This window comes from Bidens hawaiensis, unplaced genomic scaffold (genome assembly GCF_021521415.1).
Source record: "Bidens hawaiensis isolate Kalapana, Puna unplaced genomic scaffold, B.hawaiensis_p1.1 tig00041348_1, whole genome shotgun sequence".
In the NCBI taxonomy this organism is placed as follows: domain Eukaryota; kingdom Viridiplantae; phylum Streptophyta; class Magnoliopsida; order Asterales; family Asteraceae; genus Bidens; species Bidens hawaiensis.
This window is the reverse complement of record NW_027497327.1, coordinates 47,545-57,628: the sequence shown is the minus strand read 5'-3', so window position 1 is coordinate 57,628 and position 10,084 is coordinate 47,545.

Below are 10,084 nucleotides of genomic sequence, written 5' to 3'. Positions count from 1 at the left end.
AGCACTCCATTTGATACTACAGTTTGTGTCAATCACAAATTGGGTGCTGATTCTGACAGTGATGAAGACGTGGATCCCACCCAATATCGGGCAATCATAGGTTCCTTAATGTATTTAACTGCATCTAGACCTGATATTATGTTTGCAGTTTGTCTTTGTGCTCGCTTTCAGGCAAGCCCGAAGGAATCTCACATGAAGGGAGTGAAGAGAATATTGCGGTATCTAAAAGTCAAGCCTAAGTTGGGATTGTGGTACACGAAAGGGGGAGAACTGGATTTGGTAGCTTACACAGGTTCTGACTATGGTGGTTGCAATCAGAACAGGAAGTCAACCACCGGTGGATGTCAGTTTCTGGGAGGAAGATTGGTGTCGTGGCAGTGCTAAAAGCAGACCTCAGTAGCCATTTCCACATGCGAAGCAGAGTACATGGCAGCATCGAACTGCTGCTCCCAGGTTCTTTGGATACAACAGCAATTGCGCAATTACGGTCTGAATTTCACTCAAACTCCTATTTGCATTGATAACACTGCTGCAATCTCAGTAACTAACAATCCCGTCAAACACAGCAAAACTAAACATATTGACATTCGTCATCATTTTATACGGGATTGTGCTGAGAAGAAATTAATTGTGCTAGAAAAGGTTAACTCGTTAGATAATTTCGGTGACCTTTTTACTAAAGCGTTTGACCGATCCCGTTTTCAAAATCTGGTTGAGCTAAATGGGATGATCAATCCAGAGTAACCTTGTTTTTCGTTTTTATTAAAAAAAAAATCACTACCGCTTAGAATTAATTCGGTTGCTTCAGTTTGAAGGACACATCCTCGGATATGTTTGGTCGTTACTTCTACTAGTAGATTATGAGGATAGCCATTAACCAGATGACTGAAAGTGACCGGGGCGGTTTATGATGGGTTTTTATTCTTTCGCTGAAAAATAGTCGTTCATACTTAGTTAGAAGAACACATACTCGTATGTGGTCGGTTCAGCTGATCCATTGGATCTTCAGGATAGCCGTTTACCTGAAGACTTTGACTTGATCGGGGCGATAGAATTTAAAATTTTTAAAGGGGAGATGATATAATTTTTCAAGTCTATAACTTCGTAAGAAGTTTCTATACAATGTTTAAAAGAAAATTTATCCAACCTTGGAAAGTGATAGAAAAACTATTTCTGTGTGCTTAACTGGTGAAGTTATTAGGCCTAAAAGACTCTAGAACAGCCATTGTAAGTTATGGTAGCTTTATATGGTGCGTAAAAGTAGAAGTGATACAAACTAAATCTCCTCGATTTAATGTGGAGAATCATTCTGAGTTGTGCATGTCTCCATATACATCTTTCCGAATGATAGGCAGAAAAGTGATTACCCAGTCATACACGAGCCCGTGAGTGTTCTGATTCCCGAGAAGATGGTGTGTCAAGTACCTGCAGTGATCCAGATCCGGGACTTGCAGTCGTCTATTATTTGAAGCTGTATTAATATCTCTATTAAAAAAATATGTTGTTAAGCCTTCTGAAGCTTATGTTGTTACAAATATCAGTCAAGAGGCAAGAAAGAGAACGGGAAGAAGACTCTAAATATCGATATGTACTTACTGTTTAATCAGACACTACGGGTCAAGGTCAATTTGGGGTGACTTGGGGAAAGCCAAATACGCTTTGAGAATAGATAGGAGGCATCACAATCTCTCATGATTTTGAGCTTAATTGAACCTAAACCGTATCACAGAAGCGATGAAAACCATACTAAGTTTTATACCTGCTTACAACCTGTTTCTTTATGTCATAATACCGCTGAACATGGATCTAAGTGACAATCACTTAATTAGTATGATTCCTGTTCGGATCTTTTCTAAAACATGCCGGTTCTCGTCAAGACTGAAATTTGATCCCGTTTATTTAATTACTGAAATTTTCATTGCATAGTTTGTTTTATGGTTTAAAACTTGGTTACTTGTTTCTTTGATCGTAAAGTTTAAATCTTTAACGGAGGATTTTAAAAGACAGTTGCATTTTGATCAAATTTATAAGGTCCTGGTTTGTAAATTAAGTTAGGCGAACTTACTGGTAAAGTTAACAAGCAAAGTTAAGGGTAAGCGAAGTTAACGCCTGTGTATTTTCAAACCTATATAAGGGTCAACTTGGTCAAACACTTTACATATTTTCAAAAACTCAGCAAACTTATACTCAACCTTCTTACCCGCGGCGAACTTAAAACTCGAATCGAACCTCGTTATTATCTTTTTCCAATCCGTGTTAAAGGTGTGTAGGCTCGGTATAACATGTAATTCATACTAATGGTGATAATCAGGGGCCGTGGTGATTCGATGTGTGACATTGTTTATGCTAACTTTTAAACAATCGTTAAACCAATCTGTTTCTAATGTATTCGTAACTCAGTTGATCGTCGAGATCTCCATTGTAACATCTTTTCTTGTTTTCAATCACAAATTCACCAAACAAACCATGATCGGTCCTCTGTATACGCCGTTTCAGATTCAGGCGAAGTTAGGTTTAGGCGAAGTTGTTCTCAACTTCGCCTGCTCATGTTTAATTAATTAATTAGTCTGGTTGTTCTTAGGCGAAGTTAGGGTCCGCGGCACACTCCATTGTTTGGTTATTTGGTGAACCCTGCTTATATTGCTCCTCGTGGAGATGAATTTCGGGACCCGGCACCGCAACAGGCTGATGTTCCTCAACCACCACCTGTGGTACAGCAATCTTTGCCTGCTGATCCTATTGCAGCTCCAGAGGAACAGGTAGATCTTGAAGCTGCTTTTGGTGGCCAAGGGATCTTTGATATGGAGCAAATTGATCCTGCTGCAGAGGTTCAAGTCCCAGTAGCTGAGGCTTCTGGTGTAAATGTATCGATCGTAGCTACGTCTGTAGCAGATTCTGAGAGAACCGACTCTGACTCCTCCGCTGATGATATTGCTGAAGCTCAACAGATTCTGGTAAGCCAAGAAAGAATACATGGAAAGAGAAAGAAAGATTCGGATGACAGTGAATCTGACTTTGAGGAGGAGTTAGACCAGTTGATACGACGATCGAAAAGGGTCAGAACTGGTGAGGGTTCGGGAGCTGGTGAAAGCTCAAGGGTGGTTCGTTTCTCTCCACCCTCGTTATCTGGTATGACCATGGTTCCGGATTCGATGACTGTAACAGTACCAATCACCTCCAGTGTTCCCGTGGTGACATCATCATTTGGTATTCCACCAACCACGTTTCAGTTTTCGGCTCCGGAGATAATTTCCTTGCCACCTCCTACTCTTACTCCATCAGAGGTTGTTGCAAGATTTGTTGAGTCGACGTTGGTAGCAACTGCGGGGTTATGTGTCACATTACCACCCGCGGTTACTGTTCAGCCTGCTTCTGATACTCCAGTCAGTCTGGGAATACCTCCACCTTATGCTCAAGACGTTTCTCACATGCGGTTCGATTTTGATGCTACCTTGTCTGATTCTGAAAGGATAGCGGCTCTTGAAAGGGTGGTTGCTGAACAGTCGAGAATAAATCTAATCCAGACACAAGCTATCCAGCGCCTTGTAGCAGAAAATCAGATCCAATCGTCCCTCCTTGTTGAACATGGTAAACTTTTTGATGCTCTAAAGCAGTTCTTAGCATCTCAGGGGGAGACGAGCTGCAAGGGCGATGAGTTGAGAACAAAGAAAAGTCATGACAGAGAAGATGATCCCAATGCATCAAAAGGTGCAGGTGGTGAGTTGCCAAGAACTGAACAAACTCTTGGGACTTCCACATCTCAGGGGGAGTCAAATGGTACAGCAGGTGGATCAGGTGGTGAAGATGTTGCAGTTGTGCATGATGAGGAAACATTGGGTGATGATGATGTGGGGGATGACGATGTGTTACCTGTTGAAGAGATTGAAAAGATAGGTGAACAGCTTGTGATCGATAGTGAGATTGAAGAGGGTGAGATTGTGGATGACAGTGTAGAACATGATATTCCAGGCGTTGACAAAGTAATTGTGAGTCAAGATATGGATGTGACAGATGAGTCTGAGTGGGAAGAGCAGTCGAGATGAAAAGAAGGATACGCTCAGTGGTTTGTAAAGACAAAGAAACCAGCGGTTCCAACCATGTTCAAGAAAAGTTACAATATCAAAGGGTATGCTGAGTCGAAGAAGGGTATTATTTGCTGTTTGTATGATGAGCAGTTGAGGTTATTTGTGATTAAACGCTTTGATGGGATTCAGTATTTTAAGAGAATGTTGAGATCTCTCAATACCTTGCCTGAGTGTGAAGTGAAGGATTTGGCAAAATTAGGGTTGATTAATAGAAGTGATGATAATATGGCCAGAATAATTGGGAAGATTGTATGGAAAAAAAGTGTGAAAGAGAAGAAGTTTGAATTGTTAAAGTCGCAGAAAGGGAAGCTGGTTGAAGATAAGGAAATAGGAATGTGAGCTGATGGTAAACCTTGGATGGTAATGAAATATAAACCGGTTCGGTGTTTAAAAGAAGTGCCGATGAAGATAATGCCTAAGGATGTCTTAAAGAATCTCAAGTGGTGGTACGTTGATAGTCAAACAGCTGAAGCGGTTATGGAAGATGAAGACGAACAAGAGATTCTGAAAGTGTATGCTCCCATGCACTTGGTAAATTTGTCTCAAGCTAACTTGCAAGTGCTAAACGATAAGAAGATATTCTATATTCCTGCATGGAAAGATGAAGCCAAGAAGTACCAGAGAGTGGTCTCTGTGTGTGTCAGACAGGGCGTTCATGCTTGAAGACGGGTGACACGAGATTTTGGGATTACTAGACACGTGATTGAAGATAGAGATATGAAGCTACTGCCAAGGGGGAGTCTGTTGGTGCATAATGTCAGTAGTTCAGTATCTAGTGTTTTGTATGTTTCTGTAATCGTGTTAGGTTGGTTGTTTTGGTTTTAGATATGGTGTCACACAAGTTCACCTGATGTAGGCGAACTTGTAGACAAGCGAAGTTAAGACAACTTCGCCTAGTCTGTTAGGCGAAGTTGTCGAGGCCTATATATGCCTAACTTCGGCTTGTTTAGGAAAAAGGTTTTTTGGGCAGTACGTGTAAGTGATATTCGAGATCACGTGTTGAAGAGTTGCAATACAACGTGTTTATTAGTATTGTAACGTGTGTTTGTGTATCGTCTCAACGAATTATATATCTTACGCTCGTATCGTATTACATGGGGATTCCCGCACCCTCGTGTTACGAGATACTCCTGTGTAGATCCGGATGGAAACCTACAAAATGGGATATTGTTGGAATTATGGACCGACTCGGTTAAGTCAACACGCCTACCAGGTTATGACCCGTGAGAGTTACACCTTGGGTAAAAAACGTGAAACCTTCTTAAGTAAGTTAACCAGGTTTAACGTATTAACGAGATAATAATAGTGGACTACGCTTGATAGTTAGAGATGGGCTTGGTGGCCCATATTAGCTTTAACTAGTTATTATAACTAGTTAACCTGATCATTAGAGGTGGGCATAAGGGATAATACCCTAGCCACCATCTTAGCTCTCTCTTGCACTCAACCCTAGCCGCCGGCCCCTTTGCTCCCTACCGAACCACCATCGCCGCCGGACCACACCACAAACCTCCGCTGCTTGCTGCTGCCTGCTCCACCGCGAACCACGACCGCCTGCTACTCACGTGCGTCGTCTCGCACTACCGCGGCAGCTGCTGCCGTATACCGCCACCGCCGGTTCCAGTCTCGTGTTGTCACCTAGCGTTGTTCGTTAGCCCTCGGTGTCTCAACCAGTTATTTATTAACCGAGGTAAACTTAAATATATTGTCGGTTGACAATTATATTTATTTTGTTTGACTCATACTCGTATTGTTTGTAACCGGATCCTGCAAGGTTCCTAAATGTGTTGATTACTCGATTTTATTCCGCCGCGTTTTTTGGTTTATTATTAATTTGATTAATAATTATGAAACAAATAAAACCAGGTTTAATTGTTTTACCGTTGACTGATCACCACTGGACCCCAACAACACCTACTAATTTCATTGTCCTACTACTATGAAACGCCGACAAGTATATCAGCTCATTCCTTGAAAATACACAAACCAAAATTTACCCACCTATGTATTTATCCTTTGACCCATACTATGTCTAATCACAAACCATGCCGTCATATCATAACCACCCGACCTTCGACCTTAATACCAAAATAGTTACCTGAACCATCTTCGCAAAATGCATATACAAACCGAATCCGAGCTCAAACTAGTCAATCTCAACTTATTCAACCCATCCAAACCCCACAAATCAAACCCAAGTAAACCCAACTACTCAAGACACTCAAGAACACCCACTTATTCCTCAAAAGTTTCCCAAATCATCCATCATTAAAGCCTAGGCCTCTACATACACACGCAAGCCTCATTCCCTTATTGACTTTTTATAAGCAATGTATTTATAACGACTCCACGTACTCATATCTTCATTTTAAATTATAAACTTTTGTTTGCAAGATAATAATTTACACATTGCGTTAATTCATAATGCTCATTTCTTTATAAATCCTTTTTATTTAAAAGCGATATTGTCATAACAACTTTACGCACTCGAAATTAGTTTTTGATTTCGTTTTCAAGATTATTAAACAAACTATTTATACATTTCATTATTACGCATTATCGTAATGCCCATTTTATTTTGTAACATCCCAAATTTCCTTTAATATTTTAAAGGAATTGGGTTTAATTAAATTATAAAATATAAATGTAACTATCTAAAGTATGAGAGGAATAAGCGTCATTAGTTGAAAAGATAAACATAAAACACTACCATCTTTCTATAAAGACACCATCTCATTCATAACCATCCTTGCCACCTCAAGAAAATTCACATTTTTTCAATTCCCGTTTTTGAGAAAATACTCCACAAAGACACGAAAATTCCCGAAGATCTAACCGTTGGAGCGGTATCAAATTTTAATTGAATGTTCAAGGAATTTATATGAAGATTTTCACTGATCCGGTTTTCGATCAGAGGTCGGGAAGTCCGGTTTATAATAGAAAAACCGTAACATTTGGAATTTTCCAGCCACTATTTAGCTTCTCAGTGGCTGCTTGAATTACTCAATTTTGAGTTCGTTTGATATGGTTTTGGTCTATTCGAGTGATTTCAATCATGTACTGTAACACTCCGTAACCGCAGCGGAAACGTAAACGGGATGCAACAGACACCTCTGATATCAACCACATTGTTTATAAAGAAAACTGAATACATTAATATACTTCAAATTACATTATCTCGTATTTCATTACCGTCTAGGTGATGCACACATCATACAATACGATACATAATTCTATTTATTATAATGTATCCTAACATCCCGCACGCAAATCTTACACACATCAAGCACTTAGCACATAAGCAATCACTTCATCTTAATTGTACCTGAAAAGCATGTGAGAAAACGGGTCAACTACGAATAGTTGGTGAGTTTCACAATTTGAGTAAACCATGATAAATCCATATCATAATATAATATTATCGATGTAAATATGCTGAGCCCACAAGTGAAACCTCTGTTAACCCAGTACTGTACCCGTTCCGGGGGCAATGTTAACCCAGAAACACTTCTAGGGACATCCGGGGACACTGTTAACCCAGTACTTTACCCATTCCGGGGGCAATGTTAACCCAGAATTGTACCCGTTCCGGGGGCAATGTTAACCCAGAAACACTTCTAGGGACCTCTGGGGACACTGTTAACCCAGTACAGTACTCATTCCGTACGATTCCCGTACAATCAAATATTTATAAATACACGCAAATCCATGCGTTCAGTATGTACTTAAACATTTCAATAGTAACATGCTTTCCGCCCCGGGAAAATATTTATAAACAATTCAGAAAAAGGGGCTCGTGAAACTCACCTTAGCACATGCAAGCAGGTAACAACAATCATTATCAGTTAACACGTCCAATCTGTAATATGATCCCTACGATCGTTACTATACACTCATTATTAATATAACTTTAACCGTGTTAACCGGTACATCTGGGGACACTATTAACCCAGTACTGTACCCGTTCCGGGGGCAATGTTAACCCAGAAACACTTCTCCGGACTCAGATTGTGATATCGTTTAGAGTTCCATGGTCATAATTACTATTAGTTTGTTTTCCCCGTTTTGAGTGCCTAGCACGGTTATCCGTTTTTACGTTTCAAAATTGAGTTTGGTCACACACGACCCGAAAATAGTCGTTGACTGATAATTTAATTAAGGTTGTGAAATTAGAGCTCAGTTTAGACGCCCTGATTGGCCGCGGGACCCGTTTTCCGTCTTTAGTGCACCGGAAACTGTTAAATCGTTTAAAATTACCCAAATCATCCGAATTATTTTCGGATGATTTATTTTTACTTGTTTAACTCAGTTATATGAAAATAGTTCATTTTTAGGGTTTTTATACACCAGTCAGCTCGTCTACCCGAACTTTGCTGGTTTACGCGTTTTATATTATAAAAGTTCACTTTTATTCCAAATAAATATCCGTTCATCCTCGGATCTTGAGATTTTTCACAAATGACATTTTGACAGTGGGGAAATTCATAAAAATATTTCCAGAATTAATTTTTATATTTAAAATTTATTTATCTATTTTTAAACACCATTTAAACACTAAATATGTCGTAAATACCAAACGACCTTAGAAAAATCCCAAATTTTTCCTGGATGGCTCCTGCCATCTCCATAGTCCCCTGTAATTTTTTCAGAACCAGAATCTCTATTTACATGCCATTTTCACTAAAACCGAGCTAGAAAACCCTAGAACTCGTTTAACTGAAAAGCCTACTTTGACTTCTCCAACGGACCAAAAATTTTGTGTGTGACTTTTACATGTTATAAAAAGCTTATCTGCAATTTTCCAGATTTTTTCATGATATTTAACTATTTTTCACCATTTTTAGCCAAAACCGAGCATTAAATTCACCAAATATTCATCCTTTGTCCAAAAATTACCAAAAATTTACAGAACTCATATTTTCATGTATTTAACACCTCTGTAAAATTTCATGACCTAACTCTAAACCATCAACAATCTGTCCAAAAACTCCAAAACCGAACATAAACCGAATATACCTTTCGTTTTCCGCCACTACAAGCTACAAACTCGTCTTTCCGCCTTATCTACCACTAAACACAGATCCTACAACCAACATACCACAATACCAAGCAAGTTACACTCACAATCAAGCCTCTTACACTATAGTTTCGGTTATTATTTCAAAACTAAAGTTTAAACCGTAAAAATTCGTTTTTGGTTCGTTTAACTCCTTTCTTGGACCAAGATCCCTTGTATAACCCGTATACATCACTTGATCATGCAAGAATCGGTTTTCATCTTTGAAACCTCATTTTCTTGCAAATAATACTCAAAATATGGAACCAAAACCAAGATTTAGCCATCACAACATGCATTTACCTTGGGTTTTCATGCTAAAAATGTGAATTTATGGATGAGAATGTGGAGAGAAAGATGGAATGTGGAATTGTTGTTTAGAAAAAAGAATAATAAGGAAGGGGGTGAACCCCTTATTCCGATCGGAAATCCAAGAGGGGTGGGGTGGGACCCACCTCTCCATTCTTAGCCACATGTTTGGATTCTCGAAATCCGGATAATGTTTTGGATAATCTGGTTCAGTTCGTTTTTCGGTTAAATGTCTAATTCGGCTTAAAACGAGGCTAAAACGGTCTTTTTTCGGCTAAAAAATTAAATTTATATAAAACCGATTTAAAAACTTTATAATCTTAAACCATGACATTTATTAACTTAAAACATCATATTATTAATTATTGCGCATCTTTTTCGGCTTGATCGATCGTCTCTTGCTTGGCTTGGTATTAAAGGTTTCGTTTAATGTACCGACGTACCATTAATCGAAATTTCTTTTTCTGTGCTTTAATTCACTTATCCCGAAGCTTTAATACTTCGTAAACATCACTAAATGTCATAGATATCGTCTATAATTGAACCCTCGATTCATTCGGGTTCCAATAACTATCGATCGATTAATCGCATATTCAATACGATGAATTATATATTCACGTACAATCAATTCAGT